This window comes from Cavia porcellus, unplaced genomic scaffold, assembly GCF_034190915.1.
Source record: "Cavia porcellus strain 051 isolate PalLab524CR breed Dunkin Hartley unplaced genomic scaffold, mCavPor4.1 scaffold_2, whole genome shotgun sequence".
In the NCBI taxonomy this organism is placed as follows: Eukaryota; Metazoa; Chordata; class Mammalia; order Rodentia; family Caviidae; genus Cavia; species Cavia porcellus.
Genome location: NW_026947485.1, coordinates 32859813 through 32877493, shown reverse-complemented (window position 1 = coordinate 32877493; position 17681 = coordinate 32859813). Strand labels below are relative to the sequence as shown.

Sequence of the window (17681 nt, the reverse complement as noted above, 5' to 3'; positions counted from 1 at the left end):
GAGGGGTAATCTACCTCAGGCTTTGCTCTTTACCACAGGCCGCACGTCCGCCGCGCAAGGCGAGCTATCACAGACGCGGCTCCCAACAGTAGCCCTTGTGGAATAGCCCACCTCCGTATCCATACCATTCGCCTCTGTCTTACCATGTAGGTTTTATACCATTGCACATCATTCCAGTACACCAGGATATTATGAGGGGGATGGAGAAGGAGAGGGAGAGAGAGATTACATTTGCATAACATTTATAATAGTACATTGTTGTAATTGTTCTATTTTTACTAGTAGTTGTTAATATCACACAGTGCCTAATTTATAAATTTTATGAATTTATCACAGGTATGCATGTACAGGGAAATACAGTATATCTAGAACTTCAAGCATACACAGGGGTCTTAGACAATCCTCATGGGTAAAGAGTGTTACTGCACTGTGAGTTCTGGGTTTCCCTTACGTTTTGCACAGTAGGTGAGTGAAGCCTCTCTGGTACTGGCCCAGGGCCATCAGCATCTCTGCTTGGTGCCCTGCCAGGACCTGAGCCTGGGGCACAGCCATCACCCCAAGGCCTCCTGGGATGCAGAGCAGGTTCCCACAGCACTCCATCCACTGTGCAGTCAGAGGGCAGTTGGGTGGAGGGCAGGACAGCCCTGGGCTTCTGAGCCTTCCAGGGACCTCCCAGCAGCAGCCTGACTTTGGTAGCTCCATCTGCTTCTTGCAGACAGTCTCAGGAGGAGCAGAATGACTCTGTCACCCTTGCCCTGCACTGAAAAACATCTACAGAAGGAAAAAGACATCTGTGCAACCTTCTTTTTCTGGAAAAGCCATCCAAATAGTCCCTTGACACACAACCCTTCAATTTTCTGAGGGAGTAAATTAAATGCCTACTCATTGCTTGAATAGCTAATACTCATTATGGTTCACACTGGTTTGAGGGGAAGCTCGTGACTGCGAAGCTGAATTTTTGTGATAGCTAATTATCACTTACCACTTGCGAGGTGCTGTGCTGGGACTTTGGGAGGGTTATCTCAGTGACATTTCACATCATCACATAAGGTAGAGACCACTGTTATGCTCATTTTTCAGACAAGCAAAATATTGCTCAGAGAGGTTGGATAACTTGCCAAAGGTCACCCAGCTGGCAGAGGGCAGAGCTGGAAATGGCACCCTCTCATCCTGACTCTCACTCTTGTATGCTGCCCATAGGAGCAGCCTATAGGAGCAGATGAATCTGGAGGTCGGGATCATAAAATGGATTAAGCGACCATCCTCAGTGAGTATATCTTCCCACCTTCTGCCTCAGGACCTCAGTTTCTTCATATAAGCAGAGAGGACTGGGTCTCTCTGACCCTGACATGCAGGGCCTTGTGACTGGAACCATATGGGCTGACACTTCTAACAGTCACATGCCCTGATGGGTTTGTCCTAAAAATGGAGAAGCCACAGAAGAGAGTATCCTGCAGGCCAGCAGGCTTGGGTCAAGTGCTGAAGGAAGGGACAGGAAGGGCATTCCAGGCCAGGTTCTCAGAAACTATCTTGGTCACTGTCTTAGTTACTTTTCTCACTGCTGACACCATATACCCAGAACCCAAAGTTAAAGGAAGAAAGGTTATTGTAGCTCACCATTCATAGTGGTTTCAGCTCACTGTTGGCTGGCTCCAAGGCAGGGTGGTTGGCAGAGAGGCATCACAGGGGAGAAATAGTCCACAGCATGCAGGCAAGGAACAACCACAGTTCTTTCTATCCCTTATATCTTCCAGGGTACTCACGGAAGGTAGCACTCACATCCTTAATCCTAGTGCCCTTGATTCTGACATTGCACCACGAATCTATCCCAGCATCACACATTCTAGACCCCGTCACTTCTGAAAAAGCCCCACATATGACCAGAGGAGGATTTAGGGAGACATATAGACACAAGCCATAACAGTCACTTTCAGGAATCAAAGGTTACTCAAGCCTCCACAGGACCCTAGCTCAGCAGACAGTGAAAGGGCAGGAGCCAGCTTCAGGGAAGGATGAGGGAGCAGGTCTTGTAGGTTTTGCAGGTGGAGTTAGGGCACACAGACTGGTCCTGAGGGGCTTAGAATGTAGGGCTCACAGAGGCTGAAACCCTAAGAATCCTCAGCAATTAGGAGAGGGGAGCCCCCAATAAATGTTGCACCCAGGATGTGCTCTGATCCAGTGAAAGAAAGAAGTGGCTGCCTGAGGTTTCTGTCTGGGAAGAGGAGCAGATCCACCAGCCAGTGAGGGGTGAGGACGCAGGGAGGGGTCAGGAACTGAGGGGACACAGAGCCTCTGACAGGAGTTCAAGACCAGCTAGGAAGTTCAGATCTTCCAATAGTCTTGCAGGAGGAGCTCATAGGTACAGGGAGCTTAGCATAATAGCCATAAGAAGCCACAGCATGCCTTGAGAGGAGTAGATGGCCTCCTTGCCAGAGAGGGGGGGGGGTCCCAGAAACTGACCAGGAAAATAATAGCCAGTCCTCGGTAGTCTCAGGTAGGCCTGAGACCAGTGCCTCTTCCATGGATGCCTTCTTTTGAGGGCAGCAGTGAAATTCCTAGAACTTTATTCATAATACATGATCAGAGAAGAATCCTGAGGGCTTCTGGGACCCTGCTGAAGTACTGCGGTCCCTACCTCCCATGGGAACATATGGGGCCACCAAGTCCCACATAGCAGTCCAATATGACCTAGAAATGAGATTGCCAGGCCTCTATCACCAATTCTTTCACTGCCTTGCTGTGAAGCCCTGTAGATACCAAACAAGGAGATTGTAGTCAGTCATCCCAAAGGGTCTTGGAATTTGGAAAAGCTATGATTCTGTGGGGCTCCTTGGTGACTTTGACAGGGAGTGGACAGTTCTCCCTTGAAAGAGGGAGAGGGATTTGTCAGAACTGCCCTCTCCGGTGGTCTAAGTCTGGAGGATCTCATGACCCCACATGGTCTTCAAGGTGGGACAGTACCCATTGGTCGTACTTGGTTTGTGAGAACTTGATTCTCAGGCAGCATTTCAAGGTTTCAGTTACAGGTGACCTGTAAGGTTCAGCAGAGAAATCATTGAGCATGTAGAAATGCACAGGCTTTCCAGGTCAGGATCACAGGCCCAACTCCCTTTGACCTGTGACCTCCGGACAAAGCAAAGTGTCCACCTCTGCCATGTCTCCCTGTTTCTACTTCCTGTCTCCTTCCTTCCAGAGTGTCTTGGTTCCCAGTTACTCAGAGCTACAGGAGGCCTGCCAGGGAAGAAATTAGAGCTACACATCAGCTATTCTATATTTACCACCTGATGGCAGGGGAGGATCTATCTTCTGCACAATTAAATGAAAAGAGTTTTAATATCGGCAGGCAAAGGACTCTAGCAACAATGGAGAATTAGGTTAGAGCCAGCAATTGGATTAGTGCCGAGCTGCAAGTGAAATGAGGACTCAGACACGGGAGAGTTATTCTTTTCCTGGTGACAGGCTCTTCCTTGGGGGGGTGGGGAGAGTCCTGAGTATGGGCCAATCCCAGTTCCTGAGCACCAAAGGTTGGAAGGGAAACCGTCCCAGAATCCTCTGTGGAAGAGAAAGACCTTACCCTGGAATGAAGGTAGAGTCAACACAGGGGTCCCACGAATGCTATGCTGGAGCCTACCAATTTATTAGCTACTATATCTCCAACCAAGAATTAACCCCCAAGAGGGTCCGCTCATCCCAGGTTCAGCCCTCATCACCTGTCTCCAAGACTGTAGCAGCTCACTTCCGTCTCTTCTCTCTCTCACCTTCCAGTCCAACCTGTAGCCGCACACTAATCAGTCTTCCTGAGCCAGCCTCCACCCTGCACCTCACAGAGGAATGCAAGAGCACATAAATTTTCAGGTGACAGTTATTGAGGACACAGCAAAGACTCCACAGTTGTAGAGGACATCAACAAATGGTTCCTTCCTTATTTTATTTTCAATTTTGTACCAAGTTGCTTTCCTTAGATTTATTGCATGTGACATATATGAAAGCATCCTAGCTTTGCTAGGCATTTGGAGACAAACTCAACATTGCGCGGGGAGAGGTGACATATGCTAATACATTGTTTCTGGCTACCATCTACCTTTGCTAGACCACCACAGCTGCCTTGACATAGCAATTCAAGATCTCTAGCTGGAAACTGAAACAGGTCCTTCCTGTCAGATTTCATGTCTTCCAATAGAGCCCCAAGAGGCATCAGGCCAGTCTACCCCATGAGAACATGCAAGCCTACCCTGTTTCTGTAGGCTTCCAGAAAGGAAGACTCCACAGCCAAATGCACTTCATCTTGTCACCTTACTTCTCACTGACAGTCAGTTTTTGCTTTCTCTTGCCTGAGTGGCCCTGGGAAGAGTCCAAGTTTGCTGGCTCTATCTCAAGAGAAAGCAGGAATGGGCTGGTAATTACCAGAGAACACCAGTTATCTTCTCCAACTTCCAAATCTCACACCCCTGATGTGAATGAGGCATCTCTGATTATTATCCCCAAACTGAGGGTGAAACTGAGCATCAGGAAATAAAATGACCATGAAGGAAGTAGGTGCGGGCTGCAATGGTCTCAGTGAAAAGCTTACTCACTGCTACATCACTCCATGCCAAATCCTGCAATGCTCAGGAACTGGGTGTCCGCAACAGTTCAGGGTTTGAGATTTTTACTGTTATTGTTTCATGAATGCAAGTATGAGACATAAGACTCCTGGGTCAGAGTCAAAAGAGTTTATTACTGACAGCAAAAACAGTAGCAGAGTTTCACACAGGGTTACTTTGGTCCACTTAAGCCACAGAGCCGTGGAAACGCAATGCAATGCAAAGTACATGGGTACATAAAGGGTGGACCACTCCATGGGCTGTGTTATAAAAGAGTAACAATAAGCTTGTGAGAATTACTATTTTTATAGCCAGTGGGAAGGAGCCTGCTCCTTACCTGGTGAGAGGTATCAGCTCATCCTTCAAGGCTGACTGCAGGAAACACACTGAGATATGCTATAGTCCCCAAGCCTAGGGAAGAGGGATCAAGTCCTGGCATTCTTGGCATGGTCAGCATGAGTGTTCAGTGATGTTCACGATCCAATGCAAAGCATCAGTCTTGACAAGGGAAGATGAAGGACATTCTGGGTTCTCTGGAGAGCTATGTTTATAGTAGTGACTCCTTGGAATTATACATTATCAGAGAGACCCCATCATGAATAAGGGCTGGTTCCTGGTATCTTAGAGTAAAGGCGAGTATCCAAACAGAATTATAGAAGTTTGGGTGAGACCATACTACAATACTACAGACACATCTAAATACATCTAAAAGATACAAGAATAATACCATGCAGAGTACTATGCAGTCATCTTTCAGTAACTATAGAGGATGGGTTACCTTGGATACCACCATCCTTAGTTTCTTGTATAACCTGTGCACACCTTGTATACTTTAAATAATCCCTAAATTTCTTATTACCTTGTGCATTGTAGATTGTTACACTGTATTATTTATAATAATGACAACAAAAATAAGTCTATCCGTGGTCAATTCTGACATAGTGATTTTCTAAGTATTTTGAACCCACATTTGGCTAATTTGAGATGCAGTACTGGTGACTGGGATAGAGAGAGGCCCACTAGGCTCACACCACTTCCAAAGGGAATCAGTTAGGATAAGAGAGGTTAGGATGCATAACAAAGGCTCCCCAAATCTCAGCAGTTTAAAACCACAGAAATGTTGTCCTCAGTTATCCTACATGACCAGGGTTTAACCAGGGCTCTGCTCCAGGCCCGCATGGGTGATTCAGCAGTATCTGGACCTCTGCCAGGACCTGAGCTGAAGGAAGAGAGCACACCATGAGGTATACTGACTCCTCACCCTCCCTCCCCACCCTCATCGCTTCCTCCAGAAGCGATGCCACCACTCTTCACGTGAGCCAAGGTCATTTGTGTGGCCATACCTGGCTTCAGATGGCACAGGGGGCCTGTCCTACACTGCACAGAAAAGAAACAGCAGAGAATGTGACCCAGCCCCCAAAACACACAGCCAGTCGTTTCTACACTCTACAAAGTAGAACAGGAAAGCAAAGATGAGAACCAGAACAGGAAGCCAAGCATGAGGCATCATGCTTGTGGTTTTCAAAGAAATAAATAGAAAAAAAAAAAGTGGAGCTCTCACCAACAGCCTGCTGTGCAGAGAGCTTGGCCTCCATCAGAAATGCTTAACCTTGTAAATTGTGGCAGAGTATCCGAGGTATCCGTGTGCCGGTACTCAGGACGGTCCTCTCTGACTTACTAGTTATTTCCAGAACCACTACTCTTCCAGGCTTGGCTCTCTTGGGCTGAACTGTTCCTAGGCCCTAAATAAGAGGAGAACAGAGCTTTCCCAAAGGATTGCAGACAGTGTCATAAAGCTACTCCAAGACACGACTGGCAAGGCTTGGGGAAATGACCTGTCTGGCTGCTCCTCTGCTCCCTGCCCTCTCCACACAGGTCTTATTCACAAGTCTCACTAAGCTTCATTCTATTACTCATACTTCTTAGAAACTGGGTAAACTTAGCCCAGTCAATCTGTTTGTGCCTCAGTGTTTTCATCTGTACAATGGGGAAGCAGAGGACCTGTCTCAGAGGCTTTTGTGAGTGTTAAGCCAATGCATGTGATATGCTTACAACATAGTGTCTGCCCCAGTATCTGTAAGAGAAAAGGGTTAGCTATTTTTAGAATTATTCCATGAACATTCAACTCTTCCACCAAGATTGAGAAGTTTTAGCAAACTACTATATCCTCCCAGCATTTGCACTGCCCAGGCACAAGCTAGATGTGTGTGAAATCCTTCCTTTGTGGCCCTTCTGCTCACTGGCTTGGGAGAAAGCCCATCTATGCCTTGGACGTCTGTGTAAGATGCTGGGTGCTCCTTCCCCATTTGGTCCTCCATTCTGGCGAAGCTGCGCTGGGCTTCCACTGTTTCATACTTTTCAATAGCAGAGATTGAACCCAGGGCCTTTGCACTTGGGCTAAATCTTCAGCCTGTTTTTATTTTGAGACAGGATCTTTCTAAATTATTAAACTATCTAGGCTGGGTTTAAACATGCTATCTTTCTGGCTTACCCTCCCAACGCTCCTCCCAATCTTTTAAAGAAATACAACTCACTGATTTTCTTCAAAAACTAGCCCTGCTAACTGATATGGAGAGTATCACCTTCTCTTCTGATGGACTCACAGCTACAAGAGAATTCATTGTAACCCTATTCTGTGTAGTAAATCACACACCGGTGTCTGTCTTTTTCTGGGCAGAATATATAGACAACAGGATCTCTGCGGGACAGTAGATGCCCTGGTTCGAACAGAGAGTGGAGTCCTGATCACAGAGCTAAACTCTTGCCCAGTGCATGGGTCAGCTCCAGCAGCCGCTGCAAGGGCCTCAGACAGGCACTCACACAACCAAAATCTATCTCCTCAGGATACGGGAGGCTCAGAGTCTGAGAACAAGGTGCTGGCAGAGTTATTTGTCCTGAGGCCTCTCCTTGGCTTCTCTACATGTATTTTCTGTTTTTCTTCACATGGTTTTCCTTCTTGTTCCTCTATGTCCCAGACGGCTCTTCTTGTAAGGATATCAGTGCATCAGTCATATCAGGGTTGAGCTCTCCGTAGTCACTTCATTTTACCTTAAATGTCCCCTGCTGAATCAGGGCAGCAGCTCAGTGATGCAGCACGTGACTAGCATGCACAAGGCCCTGGGCTCAATCTGTAGCACCCCACAAAAAGAGAAAAGCATAAAACACCCCATATTCAAATGATCACATTCTAAAACACTGAATTTCATCATATGAGCTTGGGAGAGACCCCATCAGGTCCACGACCCTTCCCATCACCAAGATGCAACCCTTGCAGCAGGAGTAGGGGCAAGTTTGGATTCATTTCACTGTGGTCTTCAGTATGAGCCACCCACTATGCTATCCCACCCCTACCTGGCCTGCCCATCACCTCCAGAAATCTTGACTCCCTCTCAGCTCTAAGCCTCCAGCAGGAAGCCCCAGTTCCATGCACACACAACCCCCTTCTGCCTCATCCCTTCTCTGAATCTCACAGGCTCCTGTGGAAAGCTGACCTCCTGACTGGATCTGCAAAGGGTGAACGCGGCCCACGCAGAGGGGCCAGAGACAGGAGGAGGCCAGTACAGGGTCTGGCAGTACAGCTGAGAAGAGTCTAGAAGCAGCGTTTGGGATTCTGGAGCAGGAAGAGGCCTGGGAGGCTTCCCATTGGATCTATGTGTCCGGCCCTTACCCAGAAGAGCCCTGGCCACATCCTCCTCGTTGAGAGAGGCCAGCTCACAGATGTTCCACTATTCCCAAGGGCGCCTCTGCCTCCAATCCTGCACAGGGGCCAAAGGGCGGCCCTGTGATTTCCTGGTAGAAAAGAGCTGTAGCTAACCACAAAGGCTGGGGTTACAAAGTTTCCCCTGTGTTTCAACCCACTTTCTCTTGGAATTCCTTTGCTCTGTGTCTCTCTCCTCTTATTGTGTTGACCGTCTGCCCTTCTGGCTGTAGGTCTGACAGCTACAAACAGCTCCACAATGAGTATTGAAGGGTCTGCAGTAAGTCAGAGACTGATCAAGTCTTTTTATTTTTGGAGATCTGGTATTTTTGTTTGTTTTCGTCAGTGTATCCAGTACCTGGAAGAGTTTCTGGTATATAGTACAATAGGGATTCAATTAAAAAAAACTGAAATAAATGGAAGAGTAAGCTTTATCTCAGGCTCCTGGTATGCTATGTTGGATAGAGGAGCGGGGGTAGTGGGCTGTGTCCCTCCTGTGAACACAGCCAGTGAGGGTGCTTCAGAGCACCAGATGGAAAAACAAGGAGGCTCTAAGCTGAAAGTCTGGGGTCCAGGGTAAGGAGACAGAAATAGAGAGAAACTAAGACAGAGCTCAGAATGGTAGTGAGTATCCTCTCTTGGACTCCCATGGGGAGTCCAGGATGCTCCCTCAAAGGGAGCACACTAGGGACCCTGAGGAAGCAGATGACCTTAGGACTGAAGCTAACATAGACCTCGGCCTCTGTCCTCTGAAACCTGGCCAAAGCCCTTGCTGCTGCCACTCTCAGATTGCTCAACTGTGTGATGGCTGGGGGAGGCACCACCCCCACCACACACAGCACTGGAGAATTGCAAGAGTCTGTCCCCAGAGGCAGGTGATGCACCCCACCCCCCAGCACAGCTGGAGTAGACTGTCCTTCCCCAGAGGAAGAGGGAAAAGCAAGGGACAGCACAGCCCCAGCAGAGCATGCAAAGGTTGCAGTGAGAGTGGGCTTTGGCCTCACTCCCACACCTCCAACCAGCCCCACAGGCCCCTGGCCTGCCTACAATATGGCCTCACGGTGCTGGAGGAGCCATAGAGACCTAGCAGGCTCAGGGGCCACAGCATCCAGCGGGGGAACTTAGGTTTCATTCAGAGGCTTAGACCAAGGGCTGGAACTGGGAGGCAGGAGGCCTGGGCTCAGCCCTGTCTGAACTCGATTCTCTGTGGAACCATGGGCCCATTCCTCTCCCTAAATCCTAATTAACTGAGGCGGGTTTGGACTCCTCTGAGATGGGAATAAGCAAGAAAGAGGCCCCAACCATTTAGAAGTTCTCTAGGTGATCCCAGCACTTGGAAGGCTGAGGTAGGAGGATCACTGTGAATTCCAGACCAACCTGGACTACAAAGTGAGTTCCAGGCCAGCCTGAACTATGTAGTAAAACCCGTCTCAAAAAGAAAAAAGAAAAAAAGTTCTCCAGGTGACTGAAATCAAGGGAAGGAAATCAGAGAGAGACACAGAAGAAAGATAAACACACAAACCTGTGAAAGGGGTAAGTAATATCTGTCCTGCACCTTTGAGAAGAACAAAACATAAAAACCAACATATGTGTCTCATTTTCAGAATGGAAGGCGTCCACTGAATCATCCTGATCTTGGGTTTGTCGGTTGATCCATGTGACAGGAGGAGTCAGGCCAGAGGAACTTGGGGCACCGACAGTCGTGCATGCCTTCTGAGGCTCTCTCTGCCTGCGGGCTCCCTCGCATCACTGCACCTCTTCCTGACCCTCCAGTTGTGTGCTCCTGCACCGTGGATGCCGTGTCTCTTTCTCACTCTGTAGCACAAGGCCTGACTCCCCAAGAGCTCCAAATATGGATCTCTCCTTGGAGGAGTCTCACCCTGAACCTTAGTGGAACCCCATGCAAGGAAACCCCAGAGCAGAGCAAGAGCATCAAAGATAGATGTCTCTGGGTGACACTGATTTTAAAGAATTTGATATGAAAGCTTCAGGGAGGCCAAGGGAGAAATTAGAAATCTGGGGCCTTTTATAGTCCTTTTCATTTGATTCCAATTCATTTATGCAAGCATTCTTCTTTTCATTTGTCTTTTTTGTCAGTGTTGTAAAAATGCCATTTGTTTCAAATCTGAGTTATTAAGTATTTTCAATGTGCACAGTATGTTGCTAATTAGATAACCTTCACCACAACCCCAATACAGTGGTATTTTGGTTCATGGACTTAATTTGTTCCACAATTTTGGAAAAGATGCCCATATCTATGTTTGTGCAGGAAAGATGACCATGGTTGTGTTTGTCACCCAATGTAGAGTTTGCAAACAAGAACAAAGGTTTGCCAAACACTTTTATTTGTGAACTAAATTGTTCATAAGCAAAAGCAGTCATGAACCAAGGTACCACTGTACATCAGATCTCACCAGGCATGCGAAGATTCACACTTGCCCCTGTCCATTGTTAGTGTGTCCGCAAACATTTTTCTAACCCCTGTCCTGTGCCGGGTGCTGTTGAACATACCAGCCAAAACACTAAAGCCTACCTGTTTAGAACTTACATGCCAATGGAAAAAGACAAAAACAAATAAATAATAATATAAATAAATGTCATATGTGGTAGTTTAGTAGCAGGCACCATGGAGAACAATGCAGCATGAGAACAAGCATGTGGCCTAAGGGCTCATGGAGTCTGCAGCTGGGGTTAAAGGGCCCCTCACTGTGTGGAAAGAGTGAGCAATGTGAGTATCTGAGGGACTGACCAGTGCAGAGAGACCCTGGGAGGACCTCAAGGACACTAGCATGGCTGGAGCCAAGTGAGCCGAACAAAGGAGATGATCCAGAGAGGCAGAACACACAGGCCTTCCTAGTCCTCTGTAGACCATTGGCATTTTGCTTTAAGTGAAAAAGAAGCTTCTGGAGAGCTTGACAAATGACAGGATTTATTTTGAATTATAGTGGCTTTTTTTTGCATGAGGGTCAGAGAGGTAACTGACCACTTTATTTTTTTTGTGCTCCCCACCCTAGCTTGAACAAAAGTCCAGCTAATTCCAGGCTTTTGGGGCTGGCTCTGGAAGCCCATGCCTTAAGGAAGAAGAAGCCAGGGATGGAGCGACCTGTTAGCCTTGAGGAAGGAGCCCTGGGATGGGGGCTTTGGTCAGGCCTGGGAGGGAGGGAGCAGGAGTCCAGCCCTGCTGAGCTCTAGATCTACGGAGGAGTGTGAATCCACCGTCACTCAGTCCCTGCAGCACTGGGAATGTGATGTCAGTGGCCCTCAGCCATCCACTGTAAACTGGATGGGAGGAAGAACAAGGATGGGAGCGTGGGGTGGTGCAAGCTAGATAGGACTCCCCTAAGTCTGGTTCTACACCCACACCCTCAACAGGCCCGCGGGTCACAGGAGAAAGCTTTTCCAGCAACACCCAAAGAATCCCTCTGGGAGCTGCAGAAGATCTTGGCCAGAGCACCAATCAGGACGCAGAAAGGAGGAGACAGAAGTAACCAGGGAAGTGTTGGTGGAGAAGGTCAGACCACCTTGTCTAATCACAGCCTTGTGTGCTACCAGCACTGAGAGGCAAAGCCACAGACAGGTGGAGGAGGAGCGAGTCACCTCCATGTAAGCTGCATGCTGTCCAGCAGTTTTCTCATCTGGGAAACAGACAGAATACGCTACTGACTTCACGAGCTTTAAGAGGCAATAACTTACGTGCTAGGTACCGAGCTCAGCCCTCTGTGAATAACCATTATACATCATACATTTTACCCTTTCCCAGTAACCTTCCCAAAGGCCATAATCACCCTGTGTTCCCAGATCTAGACTTGGGGAGTGGGGGTGGCAGAATTATTTCTGTGCTCAGCTTGCTGGAAAATCTTGGATGGTTGGAGGTTGACACCAGCATCCAAATAGGACAGTGGAAGGTGACATGATAAATGAATTTAATTGTATAAAAGTGAAACACATTTCATAAAGTAATACTTACTCTCATGTTCTAGTTTCTGTCTGATTTCATTAAAAATATTAAGTGTGAATTTTAAGTTTGTATGAAGATTAATGAGCTGATATGAGAGGCCAGCTCTGCGTCTAGAACTCTGATCATCTGAGTTTGATTCCAGTGGTGTGGGTAAGGGGTGAGGAAGTTGCTCCATAGCATGGGGACTGTCTTCTCCAAAAGGCCACCAACAGGGCTGGCAAGCAGACGCAGGAGGAAGATGTTCAGCAAGGATGCTTCTCCTTTACATCTGCCCAAGGGGACACTTCAGACTCTCAAAAAGGGACCTCTGCCCAGTACAGCCACCCTGGGAGTTATGAGGGTAAGCAGCAGGAGGGAACATAATGAAGGGGAGGGAATAATGTAAATTTGAGCTGCAAAGGACCAAGGGATCTGCAAACCCAAGAAGAAGAATACAGTCCAGTGGTTAGCACAGAACCTGCCTTGCTCAACTCCTGAATTCTAGGCACACCATCTCCCACTCCAGCAGCTGTGTGCCTCCCTTTCCTCACCTATTATGACAAGTCCTCAAAGAGTTCTTTACAGAGCTCACTGTACGTGTGCATGTGTGAGTGTATGTACGTCTGTTGTCTGTGTAGAGCACTGCCTAGTACTCTGATCATTTTTATTGCTCAGTCAGATGCAGCTGCTTACTGGCAGCAGGCCAGCCATGTTGTGGCCAACAAATGCCATATGGGGCCTTGGGGTCAAGTTTTCTCTCCACAGCCTCCATGCTGGTGGGCCAGGGTTTCCTGGGGATTGGTAGGGTGGGAACAGGATGGCCCTCAGCCAGATTACAGCCCGGTGCCCCTCAGCAGACCCCAGCCATTGAGATCAGTTATCAGCATCAAGGATAAGTCCTTGTAGGGCCATCAGATGCTGAGAATGTCCTCAGCTTGGAATCCTAGCACCCAGCATGAGTACAATGTCATATGGTCTTTCCCAAATCCCCCATTGAACATGGAAGCTCCTGAGTCTGTGATATCAGGAGGGGTTGTGCTGACGGACGAGGTTCCATAGATTTGGTGGTCGGTTTACTGTGTTTTCCCTGGGGAGAAGTGCACATTCCCACATGCTTGTGCTCCTATAACAGGACAGGCTGGAGTGAGGGAGGACTATTTATGGAGTAAGGGCTTCCTTCTGGTGTGCTTCACACCAAATGCCAAACACTGAAAAGCAGAGGCTCAAAGCTCATGTAGGACGCATCTTGCTTAGCTGCACAGGGTCCAGTGAGCCTTTCCTGGCCGGTCGTACTGACCTCGTGCCAGATGGCTCTACTGTTTAGAAGCCGCATTACCGAGCCTCTGAGAAACGTCCTTTCACAGGTGCCAGAGGCACACGGTGCCTCGCAGGCCTGTGGGGAGGGGCAAGTTAACCAGCACAGCACTCGGCACATGACAGGTGTTTCCCAAACAGGAAAGCAGTTTGTCCCTCTCTCTGGTGGCTCTTCCACCCCAGAAGTCCCAGCTCCCAGCAGAACCTCCTCCCAAGGCCTCTTCCGAATGCTTGGCTCTGTAAACAGGTCTTGTGGCAGCAGCAAACGCCTTAATTCTAGTTCTGGGCTCAGTAATTTCCCATGATTACAGGCCCTGTCAGTACAGCAAGCACTCCAGCTGCTAAGAAGCCAGGAGCTCCAGGCAGGCCAGGCTCGGCACATGCACACACATGTGCCTACACACTTGGAAACACACGTCCTGGCATGTGAGTGCATTATCACACTCACACACACATGCACCAGGACCCAAGATCTCTTGCCAGGCTGTATAGTACCACTGGGGCAGACACTGATTCCTACGGGGGAGCTCCTCACACTCACACAGGGCCATGCCCCTCCCTGTGCTAGGCGACACACAGCAAAGAGAGAGCGACAAGGATGGGAAGCTTTAGAACAAGGGCTGCCAGACTCCTGCCAGACTCTTCCTTCCCTGCCTCGTCACTGGTGCCCAGAACTGACTATAGAAAATCAAACACTTTGTCTTTTCTGTTTGAGAGCTCCTAAGTACTAGTTGTGTGTGTGTGTGTGTGTGTGTGTGTGTGTGTAGAAGTAGGTCAATTAGTCAATATTTATTAGGCATTACTGTGGTTTGGATTTCATGTGAGTGTGGTCCCCCATGTTTCATGTTTCCTGTGCTGGAAGCGGGGTCCCCAGCATGATATTGAGGTAATAAAACTTCACTGAGCTGAGACCTAATGGTGATTATTGGATCGTCATTGCCCTTGGGAGGAAATAATGCTGGTCCCTCAGATTGGGTTAATTCTCTCAAGAAAGGATTGTTACCAAGTAAGCTTTGCTCTTCCAGATCCCACTCTTACCTCTTGACTTGCCCTAGGATCTCTCCTTCTCACAGATGTTCCCAGCTGCAATGCATCTGCCATGTTGTAAGATAGTCAAGCAGGCTTCATCAGAGGGAAGGAAACACCAGTGGCATGCTCTCAGCTCCCTGGAGCTGTGGTGAGCTCATTAGACCTCTTTTCTTTACAGATGACTTGGCCTTAGGTATTTTGTTACAGCTGCACAAAGCAAGCTAAGACAGATAATGAAGGCAGAGCTTGGCCACAACTCTGCTCAAAGCAGTAACTAAAGCAGCAGGAACAGAAACCCAAAACACAGCAGTAACTAAAAGGACAGGAAGATCAACCATCAACATGAAAGCATGTCAATAACATACAGTCAATCCTCATTCACAGATCTCATATTTGTGAATTCACTTGCTCTATAAGCCCCAAAGTCAATATTCACAGCATTTTCCAGCGCTTCTCAGATATTTCCTGAGGAATAACAGACACACCCTGGGCTGAGTTCAAGTGAGGGGACTCTCTGCCTTCTTGTTCTAGTTTCTATTCTGTAAACAAGTGTCCCAGGCCTTGTTTACCTACTGTAAACAAGTGGTTTACTTAGCACCACAGTTTTCACATTTTTGTGAGCTTCTTTTTGGTGATGTTACTATTTCACATAACCATCAAATGCAGACAGAAGTGCTGTCTAGTGTTTCTGACTGCAAAACAGCTGTGATATACCTTACAGACAACAGAGGTGTGTTGAATGACCTTTGCTCAGATGTGAGTCACTGTGCCCTCAGACATGAGTTCAATATTAATGAACCAATCAAATTTGTTCAACAAGATTCCTATAACAGGATTACATACTAATCAGTTGACAAAAAATGTGAGACACGTTCATAGGAACATCATCCCAAATTTCCACTAAGAATAATGGCTCCATATTTGCTAATTCTGTGTTCTTGGTTGACTTTAGAACAAACCTACAACAAATAATGAGAATTGATTATAATTACTACCAAGTGTCATGAAGGAAATAAGCTAAAGGAATATGACAGTGACCATGAGTGATGTTACTGGGCAGTCAGGACACACCTCTGGGAAGGTGACATTGAGCAGAGTCTGGGTGAAAGAGAAGGGGTGACTATGGGAGATGCTGGGGAATGAATGTTCCAGGTGGCAGCTGGGCTGAAATCAGCAAGAGCTCAGAGGATCAGAGACCGTAGGAAAGTGTGACCAGAACACAGCACAAAGGAGGAAGGTGAAAGATGAGATTGGAAGAAGAGCTACAGGACCCTTACAGGTTGCAGAGAGAACATTGGGTAGTTTGTTTTTCTGATAAAATCAGACAGCAGAAAGTGACAAGATCTGTTTTGTTCCTGCCGCATGTGCCGGATCCTGCGAGGACCAGGAGAGTAGCAATGTGCATTCTGCTTAGGGAGCCATGAGAGCTGTCACCGTGGGGTGGCAGTCATGGAGCTAAAAATCTGGTGGGAGGAGCTGACTGAGGGCCCTGAGGGACACCTGTTCCCTGAGGGAACAGAGGAGTGGAGGGGCTTGGCCTGGGGTTTGGTGAAGCCCTATCATCAGTTCACTCCGTGGGAGGTCACCAGCTGAGACTGCTGAGGTCTTACACAGCTGGCTTCACTGGAACAAGACTGTTCTGAATCCTGCTAACCACTGCTTCCTGTCCTGCAACTTACCTCCTGTGCTCTAGCGCTGAGGAGAAGCCCCCCCACCCAGGCATGACATTCCATTGCTGAAACAACTGGTTCCTCAAGGAGAACACGGTGTCCTTCCCCTAGCTCACTTCCTCCCTGACCTTTCTTCACTCGAATTCACACCCCATTGCCAGTCTGAAGAGGACATTACTGCCACTCTGACCTCTAGCTGCCCTCTGACATTTGACCCCCACAGCCCTGACAACCTGAGTCACTTCCATCTTTGTCCCCTGTATTCACACTGGCAACGGTAGGCCTGGGTCTGTGGGTCTCCACACTGGTTAGAGGTGTGAGGGACACCAGAAGTCCCAGGAGATCAAGTCCAGGTCTATGCTCCCACAGGCCTGAGAGAAGGATGGCCAGACCATGCACGGTTAGGGTTAGGACTAAGTGACAAGAAAAAGGACTGCCAAGGACTTAGGTTGTGGGAAATTGCAAGGCTGGTTCTTGTCCCATTTGCAAGACTGGGTCCTGTCAAACTAGGAAACCTGAGCCTGGTGTATGCTGAGTCAGAGGTGTATGAGGGGTTTGCTGCCACCACCTCTGCACGGTGCAATCCTCCATGTTGAGAGGCTGAGCAGGCCCTCCATAAGAGCAACGACAGGGCCCTCCAGGTATTCCAGAGGTTCCCAGGCTGTTCACCTCCTATCACAGGACTCCAGGGGTACTGGGAATCCGGGAGACAGCCATCTGTCCAAAGAGAGTCAGAGGTCTTCTGTGCCAGTGCCACACCCAGGAGAGCCTGGGCCACATTGGTGCCATGGCGATGCCACAGCGGCCAGCCTCTCCCAGCCCTGTAACCATGGGAATGTGCACAGAGCTGCGGACTGCTTATGCAATGCTTCTCAGGAAGGGAGACTCACTGGCCCCAACCTGCTCCTAGGGACACACACAGGGAAGCTGAAGCCCCAGCAGCGCCTGTGAACATGGATGATGGCAACCCACATATTAACCCCCGTGAAGGGATCTTGGTGGGTTACAATGCCCCTGAGGGAAACGGAGGGCAGAAAACAGAAGGTGTGGGGGTGGGGTATACAGAGAGACTCCAGGAGAGAATTTTAACAGATAGAGGTGGCTAGCCATCTGTATGCAAGTGGAAAGCTCCAGCCACCTCTGGCTGCCCTGTGACCCAGCTGTTTGGTATCATAGAGACAAGACAGCTGCCTGACAGAGTGTTCCACTGCCCACAGCTGGAATCTGGGGCCTTTTGAGGAGAAAGACATGGGACAAGAGAGCTTGAGAGTTATCCAGAAGAGCAGTGTCCCTGGGAAGAGGCTACGCCTATGAACGAGCCAAATTGTCAGGGTCTAATGCCTGGTTCAACACAAAGGCAGTCCTATTCCTAAGGTTTCTAGGTCTTGGGTCTCTCCTGAAGCTGGATTGCAAATGGATGGGCATAGATGAAGGTCCAGGAGTAGGAGGCT

The 17681-nt window shown here is 48.4% G+C and overlaps 1 protein-coding gene across 1 annotated transcript in view; it reads right to left on the bottom strand.

The window, feature by feature from the left end:
- The window catches only part of Adcyap1r1 (ADCYAP receptor type I), a 110971-nt gene that overhangs the window by 88756 nt on the left and 4534 nt on the right, over positions 1-17681 (bottom strand). The gene's annotated exons all lie outside the window — the stretch shown is intronic.